The 23,300-nt window shown below is 41.6% G+C and overlaps 1 non-coding gene across 1 annotated transcript; it reads left to right on the forward strand.

Annotated features, from left to right (window-relative positions):
* The first annotated feature begins 21,830 nt into the window (after positions 1–21,830).
* TRNAA-CGC (transfer RNA alanine (anticodon CGC)) lies at positions 21,831–21,903 on the forward strand. The gene has a single exon. It is a non-coding gene; the product is annotated as a tRNA-Ala (tRNA).
* The last annotated feature ends 1,397 nt before the right edge of the window (positions 21,904–23,300 follow it).

Raw genomic sequence — 23,300 nt, forward strand, 5'->3', positions numbered from 1 at the left:
CGCAACTAACTCATTAGTTACAATGCTTGCAAGGCTTATAGTGATGTGCATTACCGAGTGGGCCTAGAGATACCTCTCCGATAATCGGAGTGACAAATCCTAATCTCGAAATACGCCAACCCAACAAGTTCCTTTGGAGACACCTGTAGAGCACCTTTATAATCACCCAGTTACGTTGTGATGTTTGGTAGCACACAAAGTGTTCCTCCGGTAAACGGGAGTTGCATAATCTCATAGTCATAGGAACATGTATAAGCCATGAAGAAAGAAATAGCATAATACTAAACGATCAAGTGCTAAGCTAACAGAATGCATGGGTCAAGTCAATCACATCATTCTCCTAATGATGTGATCCCGTTAATCAAATGACAACCCATGTCTATGGCTAGGAAACATAACCATCTTTGATCAACGAGCTAGTCAAGTAGAGGCATACTAGTGACACTCTGTTTGTCTATGTATTCACACAAGTATCATGTTTCCGGTTAATACCATTCTAGCATGAATAATAAACATTTATCATGATATAAGGAAATAAAATATAACTTTATTATTGCCTCTAGGGCATATTTCCTTCAGTCTCCCACTTGCACTAGAGTCAATAATCTAGATTACACAGTAATGATTCTAACACCCATGGAGCCTTGGTGCTGATCATGTTTTGCTCATGGAAGAGGCTTAGTCAACGGGTCTGCAACATTCAGATTCGTATGTATCTTGCAAATTTCTATGTCTCCCACCTGGACTTGATCCCGGATGGAGTTGAAGCGTCTCTTGATGTGCTTGGTTCTCTTGTGAAATCTGGATTCCTTTGCCAAGGCAATTGCACCAGTATTGTCACAAAAGATTTTCATTGGACCAGATGCACTAGGTATGACACCTAGATCGGATATGAACTCCTTCATCCAGACTCCTTCATTTGCTGCTTCCGAAGCAGCTATGTACTCCGCTTCACATGTAGATCCCGCCACAACGCTTTGTTTAGAACTGCACCATCTGACAGCTCCACCGTTCAATGTAAACACGTATCCGGTTTGCGATTTAGAATCGTCCGGATCAGTGCCAAACTTGCATCGACGTAACATCTTACGACTAGCTCTTAGTCAACTCCATAAACGAGAAACATGTCCTTAGTCCTTTTCAGGTATTTCAGGATGTTCTTGACCGCTGTCCAGTGATCCACTCCTGGATTACTTTCGTACCTCCCTGCTAAACTTATAGTAAGGCACACATCAGGTCTGGTACACAGCATTGCATACATGATAGAGCCTATGGCTGAGGCATATGGAACATCTTTCATTTTCTCTCTATCTTCTGCAGTGGTCGGGCATTGAGTCTGACTCAACTTCACACCTTGTAACACAGGCAAGAACCCTTTCTTTGCTTGATCCATTTTGAACTTCTTCAAAACTTTGTCAAGGTATGTGCTTTGTGAAAGTCCTATCAAGTGTCTTGATCTATCTCTATAGATCTTGACGCCTAATATGTAAGCAGCTTCACCGAGGTCTTTCATTGAAAAACTCTTATTCAAGTATCCTTTTATGCTATCCAGAAATTCTATATTATTTCCAATCAGCAATATGTCATCTACATATAATATCAGAAATGCTACAGAGCTCCCACTCACTTTCTTGTAAATACAGGCTTCTTCAAAAGTCTGTATAAAACCATATGCTTTGATCACACTGTCAAAACGTTTATTCCAACTCCGAGAGGCTTGCACCAGTCCATAAATGGATCGCTGGAGCTTGCACACTTTGTTAGCTCCCTTTGGATCGACAAAACCTTCTGGTTGCATCATATACAACTCTTCTTCCAGAAATCCATTCAGGAATGCAGTTTTGACATCCATTTGCCAAATCTCATACTCATAAAATGCGGCAATTGCTAACATGATTCGGACAGACTTAAGCATCGCTACGGGTGAGAAAGTCTCATCGTAGTCAATCCCTTGAACTTGTCGAAAACCTTTTGCAACAAGTCTAGTTTTATAGACAGTAACATTACCGTCAGCGTCAATCTTCTTCTTGAAGATCCATTTATTCTCAATGGCTTGCCTATCATCGGGCAAGTCAACCAAAGTCCACACTTTGTTTTCATACATGGATCCCTGATGTCTACTACGCAACCTTCTTCTTGTAGACGTTGTTGGGCCTCCAAGTGCAGAGGTTTGTAGGACAGTAGCAAATTTCCCTCAAGTGGATGACATAAGGTTTATCAATCCGTAGGAGGCGTAGGATGAAGATGGTCTCTCTCAAGCAACCCTGCAACCAAATAACAAAGAGTCTCTTGTGTCCCCAACACACCCAATACAATGGTAGATTGTATAGGTGCACTAGTTCGGCGAAGAGATGGTGATACAAGTGCAATATGGATGGTAGATATAGGTTTTTGTAATCTGAAAATATAAAAACAGCAAGGTAGCAAGTGGTAAAAGCGAGCGTAAACGGTATTGCAATGCTAGGAAACAAGGCCTAGGGTTCATACTTTCACTAGTGCAAGTTCTCTCAACAATAATAACATAATTGGATCATATAAATATCCCTCAACATGCAACAAAGAGTCACTCCAAAGTCACTAATAGCGGAGAACAAACGAAGAGATTATGGTAGGGTACGAAACCACCTCAAAGTTATTCTTTCCGATCAATCCATTGGGCTATTCCTATAAGTGTCACAAACAGCCCTAGAGTTCGTAGTAAAATAACACCTTAAGACACACATCAACCAAAACCCTAATGTCACCTAGATACTCCAATGTCACCTCAAGTATCCGTGGGTATGATTATACGATATGCATCACAAAATCTCAGATTCATCTATTCAACCAACACATAGAACCTCAAAGAGTGCCCCAAAGTTTCTACCGGAGAGTCAAGACGAAAACGTGTGCCAACCCCTATGCATAGGTTCATGGGCGGAACCCGCAAGTTGATCACCAAAACATACATCAAGTGAATCAATAGAATAACCCATTGGCACCACGGTTATCCCACGCAAGACATACATCAAGTGTTCTCAAATCCTTAAAGACTCAATCCGATAAGATAACTTCAAAGGGAAAACCCAATCCATTACAAGAGAGTAGAGGGGGAGAAACATCATAAGATCCAACTATAATAGCAAAGCTCGCGATACATCAAGATCGTGCCGAATCAAGAACACGAGAGAGAGAGATCAAACACATAGCTACTGGTACATACCCTCAGCCCCGAGGGTGAACTACTCCCTCCTCGTCATCGAGAGTGATGGGATGATGAAGATGGCCACCGATGAGGGATCCCCCCTCCGGCAGGGTGCCAGGACAGGGTCCTGATTCGTTTTTGGTGGCTACAGAGGCTTGCGGCGGCGGGACTCCCGATCTATTCTGTTCCCCGAAGGTTTTAGGGTATATGGGTATATATAGGAGAAAGAAATATGTCAGGGGAGCCACGAGGGTGGAGGGCGCGCCCAGGGGGGTGGTCGCGCCCCCTGCCTCGTGTCTTCCTCGTTGATTCCCTGACGTGCACTCCAAGTCCCCTGGATTGCTTCCGTTCCAAAAATAACTTTCCCGAAGGTTTCATTCCGTTTGGACTCCGTTTGATATTCCTTTTCTGCAAAACACTGAAACAAGGGAAAAACAGAAACTGGCACTGGGCTCTGGGTAAATAGGTTAGTCCCAAAAATAATATAAAAGTGCATAATAAATCCCATAAACATCCAAAACAGATAATATAATAGCATGGAACAAACAAAAATTATAGATACGTTGGAGACGTACCAGCATCCCCAAGCTTAATTCCCGCTCGTCCTCGAGTAGGCAAATGATAAAAACAAAATTTCTGATGTGGAATACTACCTGGCATAATTTCAATGTAATTCTTCTTAATTGTGGTATGAATATTCAGATCCGAAAGATTCATGATAAAAGTTCATATTGACATAAAAGTAATAATACTTCAAGCATACTAACTAAGCAATTATGTCCTCTCAAAACAACATGGCCAAAGAAAGTTCATCCCTACAAAATCATATAGTTTGGTCATGTTCCATTTTCGTCACACAAGAATGCTCTCATCATGCACAACCCCGATGACAAGCCAAGCAATTGTTTCATACTTTAGTAATCTCAAACTTTTTCAACCTTCACGCAATACATGAGCGTGAGCCATGGATATAGCACTATGGGTGGAATAGAATATGATGATGGGGGTTATGTGGAGAAGACAAAAAAGGAGAAAGTCTCACATCAACGAGGCTAATCAATGAGCTATGGAGATGCCCATCGATTGATGTTAATGCGAGGAGTAGGGATTGCCATGCAACGGATGCACTAGAGCTATAAATGTATGAAAGCTCAACAAAAGAAACTAAGTGGGTGTGCATCCAACTTGCTTGCTCACGAAGACCTAGGGCACTTGAGGAGGCCCATTGTTGGAATATACAAGCCAAGTTCTATAATGAAAAATTCCCACTAGTATATGAAAGTGACAAAACAAGAGACTCTCTATCATGAAGATTATGGTGCTACTTTGAAGCACAAGTGTGGTAAAAGGATAGTAACATTGTCCCTTCTCTCTTTTTCTCTCTTTTTTTGGGCCTTCTCTTTTTTTATGGCCTTTCTCTTTTTTTTATTCCTCACTTGGGACAATGCTCTAGAAAATGATGATCATCACACTTCTATTTATTTACAACTCAATGATTACAACTCGATACTAGAACAAAGTATGACTCTATATGAATGCCTCCGGCGGTGTACCGGGATATGCAATGAACCAAGAGTGACATATATGAAAGAATTATGAATGGTGGCTTTGCCACAAATACTATGTCAACTACATGATCATGCAAAGCAATATGACAATGATGAACGTGTCATGATAAACGGAACGGTGGAAAGTTGCATGGCAATATATCTCGGAATGGCTATGGAAATGCCATAATAGGTAGGTATGGTGGCTGTTTTGAGGAAGATATAAGGAGGTTTATGTGTGAAAGAGCGTATCATATCACGGGGTTTGGATGCACCGGCGAAGTTTGCACCAACTCTCAAGGTGAGAAAGGGCAATGCACGGTACCGAAGAGGCTAGCAATGATGGAAGGGTAAGAGTGCGTATAATCCATGGGCTCAACATTAGTCATAAAGAACTCACATAATTATTGCAAAAATCTACAAGTCATCAAAAACCAAGCACTACGCGCATGGTCCTAGGGGGATAGATTGGTAGGAAAAGACCATCGCTCGTCCCCGACCGCCACTCATAAGGAGGACAATCAAAGAACACCTCATGTTTCAAATTTGTTACATAACGTTTACCATACGTGCATGCTACGGGACTTGCAAACTTCAACACAAGTATTTCTCAAATTCACAACTACTCAACTAGCACAACTTTAATATCACTACCTCCATATCTCAAAACAATCAAGCATCAAACTTCTCTTAGTATTCAACACACTCATAAGAAAGTTTTTACTAGTCTTGAATACCTAGCATATTAGGATTAAGCAAATTACCATGCTGTTTAAGACTCTCAAAATAATATAAGTGAAGCATGAGAGTTCATCTATTTCTTCAAAATAAAACCACCATTGTGCTCTAAAAGATATAAGTGAAGCACTAGAGCAAACGACAGACTACCCCGAAAGATATAAGTGAAGATCAATGAGTAGTTGAATAATTATGTAACTATGTGAAGACTCTCTAACATTTAAGGATTTCAGATCTTGGTATTTTATTTCAACAGCAAGCAAAGCAAAAGAAAATAAAATGACGCTCCAAGCAAAACACATATCATGTGGTGAATAAAAATATAGCTCCAAGTAAAGTTACCGATGAACGAAGACGAAAGAGGGGATGCCTTCCGGGGCATCCCCAAGCTTAGGCTCTTGGTTATCCTTGAATATTACCTTGGGGTGCCTTGGGCATCCCCAAGCTTAGGCTCTTGCCACTCCTTATTCCATAGTCCATCGAATCTTTACCCAAAACTTGAAAACTTCACAACACAAAACTTAACAGAAAATCTCGTGAGCTCCGTTAGCGAAAGAAAACAAAACACCACTTCATGGTACTGTAATGAACTCATTATTTATTTATATTGGTGTTAAACCTAATTTATTCCAACTTCTCTATGGTTTATAAACTATTTTACTAGCCATAGATTCATCAAAATAAGCAAGCAACACAATGAAAACAGAATCTGTCAAAAACAGAACAGTCTGTAGTAATCTGTATCAAACGTATACTTATGGAACTCCAAAAATTATAAAATAAATTGGTGGACCTGAGGAATTTGTCTAGTAATCATCTGCAAAAAGAATCAACTAAATATCACTCTCCAGTAAAACGTTTTAGCTAATCTCGTGAGCGCTAAAGTTTCTGTTTTTTACAGCATGATCATAAAGACTTCACCCAAGTCTTCCCAAAGGTTCTACTTGGCACAAACACTAATTGAAACATAAAACCACATCTAAACAGAAGCTAGATGGATTATTTATTACTAAACAGAACCAAAAAGCAAGAAACTAAAATAAAATTGGGTTGCCTCCCAGCAAACGCTAACGTTTAACGCCCCTAGCTAGGCATGATGATTTCAATGATGCTCACATAAAAGATAAGAATTGAAACATAAGAGAGCATCATGAAGAATATGACTAGCACACTTAAGTCTAACCCACTTCCTATGCATAGGGATTTTGTGAGCAAACAACTTATGGGAACAAGAATCAACTTGCATAGGAAGGTAAAACAAGCATAACTTCAAAACTTTAAGCACATAGAGAGGAAACTTGATATTATTGCAATTCCTACAAGCATATATTCCTCCCTCATAATAATTTTCAGTAGCATCATGAATTAATTCAACAATATAACCATCACATAAAGCATTCTTTTCATGATCTACGAGCATATAAATTTTATTACTCTCCACATAAGCAAAATTCTTCTCATCAATAGTAGTGGGAGCAAACTCAACAAAACAACTATCATGTGATTGAAAATTAAGATCAAGATGACAACTTTCATGGTTATCATTATTCTTTATAGCATATGTGTCATCACAATAATCATCATATAGGAGGCATGCTTTCATCATAGTAAATTTGCTCATCAAAACTTGGGGGACAAAACATATCATCTTCATCAAACATAGCTTTCCCAAGCTTGTGGCTTTGCATATCATTAGCATCATGGGTATTCAAAGAATTAATACTAACAACATTGAAATCATGCTCATCACTCACATATTTTATGCCAAGCATTCTATGTAATTCTTCTTCTAGTACTTGAGCACAATTTTCCTTCCCATCATTTTCACGAAAGACATTAAAAAGATGAAGCATATGAGGAACCCTCAATTCCATTTTTTTGTAGTTTTCTTTTATAGACTAAACTAGTGCTAAACAAGAAACTAAAAGATTCGATTGCAAGATCTAAAGATATACCTTCAAGCACTCACCTCCCCGGCAACGGCGCCAGAAAACTGCTTGATGTCTACTACGCAACCTTCTTCTTGTAGAAGTTGTTGGGCCTCCAAGTGCAGAGGTTTGTAGGACAGTAGCAAATTTCCCTCAAGTGGATGACCTAAGGTTTATCAATCCGTACGAGGCGTAGGATGAAGATGGTCTGTCTCAAGCAATCCTGCAACCAAATAACAAAGAGTCTCTTGTGTCCCCAACACACCCAATACAATGGTAGATTGTATAGGTGCACTAGTTCGGCGAAGAGATGGTGATACAAGTGCAATATGGATGGTAGATATAGGTTTTTGTAATCTGAAAATATAAAAACAGCAAGGTAACTAAGTGATAAAAGTGAGCGTAAACGGTATTGCAATGCTAGGAAACAAGGCCTAGGGTTCATACTTTCACTAGTGCAAGTTCTCTCAACAATAATAACATAATTGGATCATATAACTATCCCTCAACATGCAACAAAGAGTCACTCCAAAGTCACTAATAGCGGAGAACAAACGAAGAGATTATGGTAGGGTACGAAACCACCTCAAAGTTATTCTTTCCGATCAATCCATTGGGCTATTCCTATAAGTGCCACAAACAGCCTAGAGTTCGTAGTAAAATAACACCTTAAGACACACATCAACCAAAACCCTAATGTCACCTAGATACTCCAATGTCACCTCAAGTATCCGTGGGTATGATTATACGATATGCATCACACAATCTCAGATTCATCTATTCAACCAACACATAGAACCTCAAAGAGTGCCCCAAAGTTTCTACCGGAGTGTCAAGACGAAAACGTGTGCCAACCCCTATGCATAGGTTCATGGGCGGAACCTGCAAGTTGATCACCAAAACATACATCAAGTGAATCAATAGAATAACCCATTGCCACCACGGTTATCCCACGCAAGACATACATTAAGTGTTCTCAAATCCTTAAAGACTCAATCCGATAAGATAACTTCAAAGGGAAAACTCAATCCATTACAAGAGAGTAGAGGGGGAGAAACATCATAAGATCCAACTATAATAGCAAAGCTCGCGATACATCAAAGATCGTGCCGAATCAAGAACACGAGAGAGAGAGAGAGATCAAACACATAGCTACTGGTACATACCCTCAGCCACGAGGGTGAACTACTCCCTCCTCGTCATGGAGAGTGCCGGGATGATGAAGATGGTCGCCAATGAGGGACCCCCCCCCTCCGGCAGGGTGCCGGGACAGGGTCCCGATTCGTTTTTGGTGGCTACAGAGGCTTGCGGCGGCGGGACTCCCGATCTATTCTGTTCCCCGAAGGTTTTAGGGTATATGGGTATATATAGGAGGAAGAAATACGTCAGGGGAGCCACGAGGGGCCCACGAGGGTGGAGGGCGCGCCCAGGGGAGTGGTTGCGCCCCCTGCCTCGTGCCTTCCTCGTTGATTCCCTGACGTGCACTCCAAGTCCCCTGGATTGCTTCCGTTCCAAAAATAACTTTCCCGAAGGTTTCATTCCGTTTGGACTCCGTTTGATATTCCTTTTCTGCGAAACACTGAAACAAGGGGAAAACAGAAACTGGCACTGGGCTCTGGGTTAATAGGTTAGTCCCAAAAATAATATAAAAGTGCATAATAAATCCCATAACATCCAAAACAGATAATATAATAGCATGGAACAATCAAAAATTATAGATACGTTGGAGACGTATCAATCCCATCTCAGATTTCATGGCCTCAAGCCATTTTGCGGAATCTGGGCTCATCATCGCTTCCTCATAGTTCATAGGTTCGTCATGCTCTAGTAACATGACCTCCAAAATAGGATTACCGTACCACTCTGGTGCGGATCTTACTCTGGTTGACCTACGAGGTTCAATAGTAACTTGATCTGAAGTTTCATGATCAATATCATTCGCTTCCTCACTAATTGGTGTAGGTGCCACATGAACTGGTTTCTGTGATGAACTACTTTCCAATAAGGGAGCAGGTACAGTTACCTCATCAAGTTCTACTTTCCTCCCACTCACTTCTTTTGAGAGAAACTCCTCTAGAAAGGATCCAAATTTAGCAACAAAAGTCTTGCCTTCAGATCTGGGTATCCTATGAAGACACATTTCTCCGATTTGGGTTCGACCTTATCAGGTTGAAGCTTTTTCACATAAGCATCATAGCCCCAAACTTTAAGAAACGACAACTTTGGTTTCTTGCCAAACCACAGTTCATAAGGCGTCGTCTCAACGGATTTTGATGGTGCCCTATTTAACGTGAATGCAGCCGTCTCTAAAGCATAACCCCAAAATGATAGCGGTAAATTAGTAAGAGACATCATAGATCGCACCATATCTAGTAAAGTACGATTACGACGTTCGGACACACCATTACGCTGTGGTGTTCCGGGTGGCGTGAGTTGCGAAACTATTCCGCATTGTTTCAAATGTAGACCAAACTCATAACTCAAATATTCTCCTCCACGATCAGATCATAGAAACTTTATTTTCTTGTTACGATGATTTTCCACTTCACTCTGAAATTCTTTGAACTTTTCAAATGTTTCAGACTTATGTTTCATTAAGTAGATATAACCATATCTGCTCAAATCATATGTGAAGGTGAGAAAATAACGATACCCGCCGCGAGTCTCAGCATTCACTGGACCACATACATTAGTATGTATGATCTCCAACAAATTTGTTGCTCGCTCCATTGTTCCGGAGAACGGCGTTTTAGTCATCTTGCCCATGAGGCATGGTTCGCAAGTACCAAGTGATTCATAATCAAGTGATTCCAAAAGTCCATCAGTATGGAGTTTCTTCATGCGCTTTACACCAATATGACCTAAACGGCAGTGCCACAAATAAGTTGCACTATCATTATCAACTCTGCATCTTTTGGCTTCAATATTATGAATATGTGTATCACTACTATCGAGATTCAATAAAAATAGACCACTCTTCAAGGGTGCATGACCATAAAAGATATTACTCATATAAATAGAACAACCATTATTCTCTGATTTAAATGAATAACCGTCTCGCATCAAACAAGATCCAGATATAATGTTCATGCTCAACACTGGCACCAAATAACAATTATTTAGGTCTAAAACTAATCCCGAAGGTAGATGTAGAAATAGCGTGCCGACCGCGATCACATCGACTTTGGAACCATTTCCCACGCGCATCGTCACCTCGTCCTTAGCCAATCTTCGCTTAATCCACAGCCCCTGTTTCGAGTTGCAAATATTAGCAACAGAACCAGTATCAAATACCCAGGTACTACTGCGAGCATTAGTAAGGTACACATCAATAACATGTATGTCACATATACCTTTGTTCACCTTGCCATCCTTCTTATCCGCCAAATACTTGGGGCAGTTCCGCTTCCAGTGAGTAGTCTGCTTGCAGTAGAAGCACTCAGTCTCAGGCTTAGGTCCAGACTTGGGTTTCTTCTCTTGAGCAGCAACTTGTTTGTTGTTCTTCTTGAAGTTCCCCTTCTTCTTCCCTTTGCCCTTTTTCTTGAAACTTGTGGTCTTGTTGACCATCAACACTTGATGCTCCTTCTTGATTTCTACCTCCGCAGCCTTTAGCATTGCGAAGAGCTCGGGAATTGTCTTATCCATCCCTTGCATATTATAGTTCATCACGAAGCTCTTGTAGCTTGGTGGCAGTGATTGAAGAATTCTGTCAATGACACTATCATCCGGAAGATTAACCCCAGTTGAATCAAGTGATTGTTATACTCAGACATTCTGAGTATATGTTCACTGACAGAACTATTCTCCTCCATCTTGCAGCTGTAGAACTTATTGGAGACTTCATATCTCTCAATCCAGGCATTTGCTTGAAATATTAACTTCAACTCCTGGAACATCTCATATGCTCCATGACGTTCAAAACGTCGTTAAAGTCCCGGTTCTAAGCCGTAAAGCATGGCACACTGAACTATCGAGTAGTCATCAGCTTTGCTCTGCCAGACGTTCATAACATCTGGTGTTGCTCCTGCAGCAGGTCTGGCACCTGGCGGTGCTTCCAGGACGTAATTCTTCTGTGCAGCAATGAGGATAATCCTCAAGTTACGGACCCAGTCCGTGTAATTGCTACCATCATCTTTCAACTTTGCTTTCTCAAGGAACGCATAAATTCAACGGAACAACAACATGGGCCATCTATCTACAATAAACATAGACAAGCAAAATACTATCAGGTACTAAGTTCAATTAATCATATTACTTTAAGAACTCCCACTTAGATAGACATCCCTCTAATCATCTAAGTGATCACGTGATCCAAATCAACTAAACCATGTCCGATCATCACGTGAGATGGAGTAGTTTTCAATGGTGAACATCACTATGTTGATCATATCTACTATATGATTCACGCTGGACCTTTCGGTCTCAGTGTTCCGAGGCCATATCTGCATATGCTAGGCTCGTCAAGTTTAACCTGAGTATTCTGCGTGTGCAACTGTTTTGCACCTGTTGTATTTGAACGTAGAGCTTATCACACCCGATCATCACGTGGTGTCTCAGCACGAAGAACTTTCGCAACGGTGCATACTCAGGGAGAACACTTTTATCTTGAAATTTTAGTGAGAGATCATCTTATAATGCTACCGTCAATCAAAGCAAGATAAGATGCATAAAAGATAAACATCACATGCAATCAATATAAGTGATATGATATGGCCATCATCATCTTGTGCTTGTGATCTCCATATCTCAAGAACCGTTATGATCACCATCGTCACCGGCGCGACACCTTGATCTCCATCGTAGCATCGTTGTCGTCTCGCCAACTTATGCTTCTACGACTATCGCCGCTTAGTGATAAAGTAAAGCATTACAGGGCGATTGCATTGCATACAATAAAGCGACAACCATATGGCTCCTGCCAGTTGCCGATAACTCGGTTACAAAACATGATCATCTCATACAATAAAACATAGCATCATGTCTTGACCATATCACATCACAACATGCCCTGCAAAAACAAGTTAGACGTCCTCTACTTTGTTGTTGCAAGTTTTACGTGGCTGCTATGGGCTGAGCAAGAACCGTTCTTACCTACGCATCAAAACCACAACGATAGGACGTCAAGTTAGTGCTGTTTTAACCTTCCCAAGGACCGGGCGTAGCCACACTCGATTCAACTAAAGTTGGAGAAACTGACACCCGCCAGCCACCTATGTGTAAAGCACGTCGGTAGAACCAGTCTCGCGTAATGTCGGTCTGGGCCGCTTCATCCAACAATACCGCCGAACCAAAGTGTGACATGCTGGTAAGCAGTATGACTTGTATCGCCCACAACTCACTTGTGTTCTACTTGTGCATATAACATCTACGCATAAAACCAGGCTCTGATACCACTGTTGGGGAACGTAGTAATTTCAAAAAAATTCCTACGCACACACAGGATCATGGTGATGCATAGCAACGAGAGGGGAGAGTGTTGTCCACGTACCCTCATAGACCGAAAGCGGAAGCGTTAGCACAACGCGGTTGATGTAGTCGTACGTCTTCACGATCCGACTGATCCAAGTACCGAACATACGGCACCTCAGAGTTCAGCACACGTTCAGCTCGATGACGTCCCGTGAACTCCGATCCAGCAGAGCTTCACGGGAGAGTTCCGTCAGCACGACGGCGTGGTGACGGTGATGATGTTGCTACCGACGCAGGGCTTCGCCTAAGCACCGCTACGATATGACCGAGGTGGAATATGGTGGAGGGGGCACCGCACACGGCTGGAATAGATCAATAGATCAACTTGTGTGTCTAGAGGTGCCCCCCTGCCCCCGTATATAAAGGATCAGGGGGAGGAGGGCGCGCCAGGGAGGAGTCCTACTCCCACCGGGAGTAGGACTCCCTCTTTTCCTAGTTGGAGTAGGAGGGGGAAAGGAAGGGAAGGAGAGAGGGGGGAAGGAAAGGGGGCGTGCGGCCAGCCCTAGCCGCCCCTCCTCTCCTCCACTAAGGCCCATATTGGCCCATTAAACTCCCCGGGGGGTTCCGGTAACCCCCCGGTACTCTGGTATATGTCTGAAACTCCCCGAAACCATTCCGGTGTCCGAACATAGTCGCCCAATATATCGATCTTTATGTCTCGACCATTTCGAGACTCCACGTCATGTCCGTGATCATATCCGGGACTCCAAACTACCTTCGGTACATCAAAACACAAAACTCATAGTACCGATCGTCATCTAACTTTAAGCGTGTGGACCCTACGGGTTCGAGAACTATGTAGACATGACCGAGACACGTCTCTGGTCAATAACCAATAGCGGAACCTGGATGCTCATATTGGCTCCTACATATTCTACAAAGATCTTTATCGGTCAAACCGCATAACAACATACGTTGTTCCCTTTGTCATCAGTATGTTACTTGCCCGAGATTCGATCGTCGGTATCTCAATACCTAGTTCAATCTCGTTACCGGCAAGTCTCTTTACTCGTTCCGTAATACATCATCTCGCAACTAACTCATTAGTTACAATGCTTGCAAGGCTTATAGTGATGTGCATTACCGAGTGGGCCCAGAGATACCTCTCCGACAATCGGAGTGACAAATCCTAATCTCGAAATACGCCAACCCAACAAGTACCTTTGGAGACACCTGTAGAGCACCTATATAATCACCCAGTTACGTTGTGACGTTTGGTAGCACACAAAGTGTTCCTCCGGTAAACGGGAGTTGCATAATCTCATAGTCATAGGAACATGTATAAGTCATGAAGAAAGCAATGGCAGGATACTAAACGATCAAGTGCTAAGCTAACGGAATGGGTCAATTCAACCACATCATTCTCCTAATGATGTGATCCCGTTAATCAAATGACAACTCATGTATATGGCTAGGAAACATAACCATCTTTAATCAACGAGCTAGTCAAATAGAGGCATAATAGCGACATTGTGTTTGTCTATGTATTCACACAAGTATCATGTTTCCGGTTAATACCATTCTAGCATGAATAATAAACATTTATCATGATATAAGGAAATAAATAATAACTTTATTATTGCCTCTAGGGCATATTTCCTTCAAGAGCCTCTACTCTAGAGACAATGGAGTTCATTCTTGAACCCAAAGAAGGAGGTGAAGGCAAGAAGAGGAAAGAAAGGGTCAAGAAGACCATTGCCAGAGTTATTGGGAAGTCCTCAATGGTGAGATCAGATGATGAAGAGGAAGAGGATGCTGCACCAGCACCCAAAGCTCAGAAACTTATGGGAGATGCAATCAGATCAGGGGCTGCTCCATCAAAGCCCAAGTCTGCTCCCAAAGCTCAAACTCAGAAGCCCCCAAAACCCAAGAGGAACACCAGAAGTATACCAGCTGAAGAAAAGAACAAGGCCCCAGTGCCTGAGGCTGCTGATGATGAGGAAGATGATTCACTTGTTTTGAGAAAGTTGAAGCCAAAGATCCCTGACCATAATGATGCACATCCTGTTGCAGAAGATATGAGGATCAGGAAGGATTCAGGACTGAGATTGTGGAGACGGTCTGATCCATATGCTGTCAGGAGGAGAACTGCTGTGGATTACAGGTTCCACACAAAGGAACAGCAAGATTTCTATGAGACTATCCTGCTTGATAAGAAGCCCATTGTCTGTGACATGAGATGGGTTGATTGGGAATACATCAAAGAAAATGAAGATCATTTTCCAGGAGTTTATGACAGCTTCAAGGCTTGTGAGGTTGACAAGTTTGTTGGCCAAAAGCTCACCAAGTGGAATGATGAGCTGATCATGCAATTCTATTCTACTGCTCATTTCTATCCAGATGGCAAAATTGTATGGACGTCAGAGGGTACAAGGTACCAGTCTACAGTTGATGAGTGGGCTAGTTTGATCAATGCTCCAGAAGCTCATGCAGATGACTTGGATGTCTATGCCAAGAAGAAGAAGGATCACAACTCAATGGCTAGCATGTACAAGGAGATTCCTGATGCAGACCTGGAGACTCACAAGTTCGGTTCAGTGAAGCACTTACTGTCAGGCCTGCCTACAATCAACTGGATTCTAAGGCACACATTGCTACCAAAGTCAGGTGATCATAGAATGATCAGAGGACACTCCATCAACTTTCTGCATATATTTGATGTCCCTCAAAAGTCCAAAGTGATGAGTCTGATTGTGGAAACAATCAAGAGGACAGTTGCAGATCAGAAGAGATCTTGTGGGTATGCTCCACAAATTCAGGAGCTCATCAACTCCAAGATGGGCACAGGCACATATCTATTGGACAAAGAGCATTTACCCCTCAGGCCAGACTTTGAGGACAACATTGTAGTCATGACTGAGGAAGATCCTTCATCAGTGCAAGCACATGAAAAGAGAGAGAGGGCAAGGGCAGAGAAAGCTGCAAGGATGCCAACTGCTGAAGAGGCATCTCAAGTGTTCTTGAAGAGCAAGCAAGATCAGCTTGGGTATCTGATCCAATCCACCTTGAGGATTGAGAAGGACTTGGCCACCCTGACTCAAAACCAGGAGAGCTTGGAGAGGATCATTGAGCAGAAATTCTATGATCTTGATATCAAGGTAACTGAGATTCAAACATCAGTTGAGCAGCTTCAGGAGGAAGCAGAGGAGAAGAAGGGCAAGTCAACTACAGATGCTTTTACTAGAGTGCTCCGAAGCCAGATGTCTGCTGCAGTGCCAGTCACAGATACTAGAGCTACAACATCTGCACCAGCAGCTACAGCTCTAGTGCCACCTCCAGCAGCCACTCCACCAGCTCCAACTACTTCAACAAATGCCTTCGTCCTCGGAGTTCTATCTACACCACCTCCTGAAGATGAAGCCTGAGAGACGCTTAGCACTATGCATTTTTGAACTTTTTGGTAACTTGTTGCCAAAGGGGGAGAAAAATGTATAGATCATAGGCTTCGAGAGAGAGTGTGTTGCTTTTTATCTCTCTTGCTATTTTGGTTGAACTTCTTTATTGTGTGCTTGTGTGAGATACTTTATGTCCTTGTGAGATACTTGTTTGATCATGTGTTTGATCATATGCTACCCTTAATGCTTGTTGGTTGATACTATCTATTATATCCTTATATGATCATTCACTTGCTTGGTGATGAGGGCATGCTTTCAATTTCTATCATTTTGAACGCTCCACCAAGATGTATGTGACATGGAAGAGTAACCCATGATCCTAATCGATTGTGCATTTGCATTCAAAAGCAAATTTTAAATAATGCACAAATTTAGGGGCAGCTCTTGCTTATCACATACTTCTCAAGGCGATGATGTTTTTCAATCTTATGATCATTTGTCGAAGCTTTGATCTATATGTTATCATCAATTACCAAAAAGGGGAAGATTGAAAGTGCAACTATCCCTGGGTGGTTTTGGTAATTCCTAACAACATTTAGCTCATTGAGCTAATGCTATTTCAAGATAAATATTTCAGGAAAGCTCAATGATTGGCATGGCATGGGTTAAGAAAGTGGACCCCTCAAAATGCTAAGGACAAAAGGATTGGCTCAAGCTCAAAGCACAAGACTCTACATTTTATTTTTAGTGATCCAAGATCACATTGAGTCCATAGGAAAAGCCAATACTATTAAGAGGGGGTGAGGTGTTGCTTAATGAGTTTCTTGCTCAAAATGCTTAGTGATATGCTCCAAAAACCCACAACTACTTTCTCATATCCACTTATGTCCCAAACAAAAGACAAACTCGGCCCCACCGAAACTTTCTATCCGGCGTCACCGAGTTCACTTGACATAGCCACTGCCACAAACCCTAGTCTTTTCGGTTTCACCGATAGGGATCTCGGTCTCACCGAGATGGGATTGTAATCTCTCTGTTTCCCTTCGTAACGTTTCGGTCCAACCGAGATGAGCGATCGGTCCCACCGAGATTGCAATGCAAACTCTCGGTTTCCGCTTCGTAACATTTCGGTCCAACCGAGATGAGCGAATCAGTCCCACCGAGTTTGCCTGACCAACTCTCTGGTTAGCTTATTACCAAAATCGGTCCAACCGAGTTTGTGTAATCGGTCTCACCGAGATTACGTTATGCCCTAACCCTAATGACATCGGTCCCACCGAAAATCCTAACGTTCACTTTTTGAACTAAATCGGTCTGACCGAGTTTTCTGATTCGGTCCCACCGAGTTTGGTGATTTGTGTGTAACGGATAGATTTTGTGTGGAGGCTATATATACCCCTCCACCCACTCTTCATTCGAGGAGAGAGCCATCAGAACATGCCTACACCTCCAACATACATTTTCTGAGAGAGAACCACCTACACTTGTGTTGAGGTCAAGATATTCCATTCCAACCACATAAATCTTGATCTCTAGCCTTCCCCAAGATGCTTTCCACTCAAATCATCTTTCTACCAAATCCAATCCTATGAGAGAGAGTTGAGTGTTGGGGAGACTATCATTTGAAGCACAAGAGCAAGGAGTTCATCATCAACACACCATCTATTACCTTTTGAAGAGTGGTGTCTCCTAGATTAGTTTGGTGTCACTTGGGAGCCTCCGTCAAGATTGTGGAGTTGAACCAAGGAGTTTGTAGGGACAAGGAGATCACCTACTTCGTGAAGATCTACCCTAGTGAGGCAAGTCCTTCGTGGGCGATGGCCATGGTGGGATAGACAAGGTTGCTTCTTCGTGGACCCTTCGTGGGTGGAGCCCTCCGTGGACTCGCGCAACCGTTACCCTTCGTGGGTTGAAGTCTCCATCAACGTGGATGTACGATACCACCACCTATCGGAATCACGGATAAAAAATCGCCGTGTCTACATTGCGTTTGCTCCCTCCAAACTCCTCCCTTTACCTTCATATGCAATTGTTTTACATTCCGCTGCTATACTCTTAGAATTGCATTTGTAGGTTGATTGCTTGACTTGTGCTAAGTTGCTAAAATCTGCCAAGAATTAAAATTGGGAAAAGACTAGATTTTTATTTGGTCAAGTAGTCTAATCACCCCCCTCTAGACATACTTTCGATCCTACACATGATCATTTTAAAATTCTTGACATTTCCCGAAATTTGAATGCTTATTCGAATATAGGAATAATTTTAAAATCAGTGAACTTTTTTTTGAAATTTGAAAACATTTCCGTAATTCGTAAGAGTAAAATGCAGGACATTTTTGAAATCCCAAACATTTTTCAAAGTTAAGATAAGAAGCGAGAAAACAAGAAAAGTAATAAAATGTAGGGATGCCCGGCCCCGCACATAAGCCGATCCCAGAACAATTGTGCGGGGGGTTGGGGGCGTCTTGTGAATGTTATTTTTTGAGGGGACAGAGAAGGGTGCAGCTACGTCTCGCCTATTATGAAACGACGGCTCGCCTCGCCTCAATTCACCACAAAGTGGGCTGATCCAGTAACAATTAATTTTGTTTCTTTGCTTTGTTCTATTTTTTCTTATATTATTCATACCTATGAAACACAAAACATGTTATACTTAAGTTTTAAAAATGGTTATTGCACATTTAACAAATGTTCATGCAGTGTAAATTTTTTGCTCGTGTAAGTTAAAGAAATGTCCGTACCATCAAAAAAATAACATTCACAAGTTCAAAAAATTGCTCTTGAAAATGTAAAACTTTGTCCACTTGTTTGTCCAAAAAGTTCATACCATTCAAAAAATTGTTCATGGCAGTTCAAAAATGGTTGCACATTAAAAAAAATATGTTTTTACTTTTAAAAAAAGTTACTACAATCACTAGTGGAAAAAGTGCTAGCCACAACTTTCGTTGGTGGCGCGTAATTTTCAACCAACGCCAGCACTATTTTTTTCCAAGTTGTGGTGGCGTTGCCTTATTTGGTACGACATTAGTAGGAGCATAGTGGTGGTGTTGGTAAACAGTGATCGTCAGAAGTATATGTAATCAACAATTTATACCAGGCGTAATATAGTGCTGGCGTGGAATAGCATGGAACGCCAGCACTATTATGTTTAGTTGTGGCGAGCCGTTGGTTCCCACGTCAGTATTGTTATTTTTTCAATAAATACATTCTTGTATTATTATTTTTATTGTATATTGTTGTTTGCGACTTCAAATATGTAGTGACACTTATAATATTGTAGTTACTATTAAATATCTATTATTTTAAATGGAAATAATGATATTTTTAAATATGTACTTTGAGACTTTAAATTTACTTTTTCCCCTTTTATTTTAAGACTTGAAATATATAATTTTGGGCCTTCAAATATGTAGTTTGACACTTCCAATTTTTTCATTTTAGTTTTTTACGTGGTGATCTTTTTCATAGTGTGTTACAGTTTACTTTTATTTAATTTATATTATTTTAAATGAAAATACTGACATTTTTTAAAATATGTACTTTGAGACTTCAAAATTATTATTTTTCTCCTTTTTAGTTTGAAACTTGAAATATATAGTTTTGAGCCTTCAAATATGTAGTTTGACACTTCCAATATTTTTCTTCTTTGTTTTTTATGTGGTGATCTTTTTTGTAGTATATTATAATTTACTTTTAGTAAATTTATATTATTTTAAATGGAAATGCTGGCATTCTTTAAAATATGTACTCTGAGACTTCAAATTTACTTTTTTCCTTTTTAGTTTGAAGCTTGAAACATATAGTTTTGATCCTTCAAATATTTAGTTTGTCACTTCCAATATGTTTTTTAGTTTTTTATGTGGTGATCTTTCTATAGTTTATTATAGTTTAATTTTATTAAATTTATATTATTTTAAATGGAAATACTGACATTATTTATGATATGTACTTTGAAACTTCAAATTTACTAAGGACAAACTGCTGGCATTGTCTTGCAATAAATGCCATAGCTAACACAATATATTGCTAGCGTTAGCCAGGTGGCACGCCATCAATACTAAAATACTGCTGACGTGTCTGCCAACGCCACCACTAAACTGTTTTCACTGGCGCCATATTGGTGGCGTTGGGTGTCTACGTCAGCAAGGCACTTTTTGCCACGCCATAGTTAGGCTTTTTCCACTAGTGAATATAAAATTTTATAAGTGCAATGTGGTAATGTTATGATATTAATAAAAATTGTAAATTTTCAAATGTTTTTGCCGTGATTTTTGTAGTGTAACTAATGCTATGTCATTATAAATTTTTCATGTTCACTTTCCAACTCTGTATAAGAAACATTGCTTTGATTTCTAGGTGTTGGTTTCTGGATTATGGTTTCCCTTTTCGATGACCGCAGTGATTACCACAAAGAACTTAGCAAAACACCGGTAATATTAGTAATATTCAATAAAAAATATTTGTTTTCTTTTTCTTATTTTTTTCTCTTTTTAATTTATACTTTCTAATTATTTTGTTATACGTAGGTTCCCAATTTCCAGATATGTTGGCATGCGTTTGGTTCTAAAACAGTAGATTTCAGCAAGCAGAGTATCTATTTTGTGAAAGTAACCTAGCAAGATAATGAGTAGGTTTTATCGTTTGTTTATTTATTTTGAATGATTTTCATATTTCCACTAAAAAAGAATGATTTTTAGTTTTGAATTTTTTGCTATCTTGGCACTGATTTATCTTATTCAATTTTGTCATTCTACAATTTACTCTGTGTGTGTGTGCGCGCTGGTTGTACCCATTCTCTTGTGTGTGTGTGTGTGTGTGTGTGTGTGTGTGTGTGTGTGTGTGTGTGTGCTGGTTGTACCCATTCTCTTGTGTCTGAAGAGCAGATGATAAGGGTGCGTTTGGTTGCACGAGTCTGGCCTACTGGATATACAGGCTCTGTGCCACATTTGGTTGGCTACATCAAACCCAGCTCACATCCTTCCCTAGTGTGAATTGCACTAGGCCCAGCCTGCATGTGTAAAAACGGTCGATCTGGGCGTTCCTCGTGATCCAGGCTGAGAGCGCTTGAAGTTTCGTGTGGGCCAGTTTTTACGTGTGAGCTAGGCAATCAAACAACTCTTTGCTTAGTCCGCCGGAGCCTGATTGGGCTTGATGTAGCCTACCAAACGCGCCCTACATAACCGTCATTCCGAGAAGACATCTGCTTGTAGTCTGCGACGATGGACGCCATTGACAACACATTCGCACAATCTGAAAGCTGTGTTGGGCCAGTTTTTACATGTGAGCTAGGCAATCAAACAACTATTTGCTTAGTCCGCCAGAGCCTGATCGCCTGAAGCTGTGTTGTGGTTCCATAACGTAGAACTTCTCGGTCCTTTGCCTGAGCTGATGCTCATCCTGTTACCTTGAGCTCAGCCCCCTTGCTTGTGGCAGGATCTCAATTTACTCTGTTTACCCTATATTTTAGCCGTCGTCTTGTAGAAACTGATGTTTTCTTCTACTAATAGAAAGGGAGAATTGGGCAGAGCAAGACGAGCACCAACGCTCTGCCCATGGATGGCACTAAACCGATCGTTCTCCTCTCCGGTGACCCAGAATATGTAGTTTCAGCAGTGAGTGGCAACCAGTTCGGGGGTGTAGCTCATATGGTAGAGCGCTCGCTTCGCATGCGAGAGGCACGGGGTTCGATTCCCCGCACCTCCATTTTTTTTCCAAGAAGAATCATCAGGGACATGTTCTTTTTCTATACTTCCAATTCATTTTGACCATTGCCTTGTTGGGCTCCCATCTCCAAGGCCCAGCCCAGCCAACACAAGCGAGAAACGCGTCGCGAGCTGGCGCAGCCTTTTACCCTGCTGCCGTTCACCATCACACGCTCAAACGCTCCTCTCCCCTTCTCTTCTCTCTCGTACGGAGTGGTAGTAACAAAGCATCAAAAACAGTGGCGTCTCAACTTACTTTAAACAAAGGACGGCCGACGCCCCGAGGAATCGAAAGCCATAATTTGTGAGGAATGTTCTTGGTACGTACCGACTGATCGCTACCTACTTACACTAGCTAAGTGGCAGTACTATCTTTAGGTAGAGACCGATCATTCTCATTCCATTCATCACACCCTCATGTTTTGTGTGGCTAATGATTAGCAAGGACCTTGTAGCTCGCGGCAAACATAATGCAACAAAAGGCGGGAAAGGCGGCACGTCTAGCTAGAAATGGAACCTGCCAAGTGGACCTGCCTTGAGCTAGCTAGGCGTGTTTCCTCCGAGTAGAGTTCCAAGTGTGCGACCTGTGGGGGCTTTCTCCAACTAAAGCGGATGATTATATTGCATGCGGAAAAGTGTTTGCGGTTCTGAGATTCGTCCATGCCTGTGCAGTTGTGCTCTGGGGCCGGCGTGCTTGCCGGTGAGTGAACGGAAAGGGGTCGTCCACCGGAGCTGGAGAAATTCAGGGTTTCGCCCCCGGGGGGTGCCGCTTTTGCATTTGATAGCAGGTGTTCTTCTGTGCAAAGATTCAGAACGTGTTTTTAGTTTATTAAGGGATTAAGGCAAGACTGTGACAACATAGTTACTTTATAGGAAGTCCTCGTTGGAGCTAAAGAGAAAAAAGGAAAATTTACAGTGATGCACTTTGGATCATAGAATCGCACCAAGTGATAGGATAGGAAGTTGTTCTCCGGGTCTTGGAGGAACCAAAACTTGAGCTACGACCTGATGAACATTTTTCCTTCGAAAGTTCCGTTGAACTTATCCACTCTAAAGGCCCATAGGGAAAATGACGGTGTGGGAAGTTTAGTACCTCCCTCAATTTGGAGGAAGAATTGGACCTCTTTCTAATGGTTTCTCTTATATATGCTATTGGAGTTTGAGAAGAGAAGTGGTTCTCGCGCGCTCCTCCTCCGCTGCCTCGCCGCGTACGTCGTGTTTCGTGAATGAGCCAAGCCGATCTCAAACCTATGTCACTTTTGGAAAAAATGGAAAACTCATATGTTGCAACAAGTGACGCATATACAGTCTGACACTTGTCACAGCCTGGAGAGATGGCACTAACAAGGGTGATACGGACAGGCCAAACACAGCGTCAGCTCCACCACATGTTCGGCC

The sequence above is a fragment of the Triticum aestivum genome, chromosome 2D (assembly GCF_018294505.1).
Source record: "Triticum aestivum cultivar Chinese Spring chromosome 2D, IWGSC CS RefSeq v2.1, whole genome shotgun sequence".
NCBI lineage: Eukaryota > Viridiplantae > Streptophyta > Magnoliopsida > Poales > Poaceae > Triticum > Triticum aestivum.